Raw genomic sequence first — 1160 nt, forward strand, 5'->3', positions numbered from 1 at the left:
GGCTCTGAGTTCAAGGTTCAGGCCCCGAGTTCGAGGTTCAGGCCCCGAGTTCGAGGTTCAGGCCCCGAGTTCGAGGTTCAGGCCCCGAGTTCGAGGTTCAGGCCATGAGTTCAAGGTTCAGGCCCCGAGTTCGAGGTTCAGGCCTCGAGTTCAAGGTTCAGGCCTCGAGTTCAAGGTTCAGGCCCCGAGTTCGAGGTTCAGGCCCCGATTTCGAGGTTCAGGCCCTGAGTTCGAAGTTCAGGCCCCGAGTTCGAGGTTCAGGCCCCGAGTTCGAGGTTCAGGCTTCAACTTTGACCCCAGGCCCCAAGTTCAACTCAAGGCCCCGAGTTCGAGGCCCAGGCTGTGAGTTCGAGGTTCAGGCCCTGAGTTCGAGGCCGAGTCCATGAGTTCGAGGCCTGGGTTCTGGGTTCGAGGTTCAGTTCGTGAGTTTGAGGCCCGAACTCTGAGGTCAAGGTTCAGACCCCAAGTTCAAAGTTCAGGCCCTGAGTTCGATCCCCAGGACCCGAGTTCGAGACCCAGGCCAAGATTGAATCTTAGGCCTAAGTTCGAGGCCCAGGCCCCGAGTTCGAGGTTCAAGTCCTGAGTTCAAGGGTCAGGGTTCAAATTCAATCCTAGGCCAAAGTTCAAGGCCCGGGACCTGAGTTCGAGGTTCAGGCCCCGAGTTCGAGGTTCAGGCTCTGAGTTCGACCCAAGGCCACAAGGTCATGGTTCAGGCCCCGAGTTCGAGGTTCAGACCCGAGTTCGAGGTTCACGATGTGAGTTCGAGACCCGAACTCTCAGGTCAAAGTTCAGGCTGTGAGTTCAAGCCCCAGGACCCGAGTTCGACCCAAGGCCCCGAGTTCGAGGCCCAGACCAAAATTGAATCTTAGGCCTAAGTTCAAGGCCTGAGCTCTGAATTCGAGGTTCAGGCCCCGAGTTCGAGCCCCAGGTCCTGAGTTCGAGGTTCAGGGTTCAAATTCAATCCTAGACCTGAGTTGGAGGCCCAGGACCTGAGTTCGACCCAAGGCCCCGAGTTCGAGGTTCAGGCCCCGAGTTCGAGGTTCAGGCCCCGAGTTCGAGATTCAGGCCCCGAGTTCGAGGTTCAGGCCCTGAGTTCGAGGTTCAGGCCCCGAGTTCGAGGTTCAGGGCTCAAATCCAAACCTAGGCCCTGAGTTCGAGGC

Source organism: Dipodomys merriami, unplaced genomic scaffold (genome assembly GCF_024711535.1).
Source record: "Dipodomys merriami isolate MVZ:Mamm:240054 unplaced genomic scaffold, mDipMer1.0.p SCAF_730, whole genome shotgun sequence".
NCBI lineage: Eukaryota > Metazoa > Chordata > Mammalia > Rodentia > Heteromyidae > Dipodomys > Dipodomys merriami.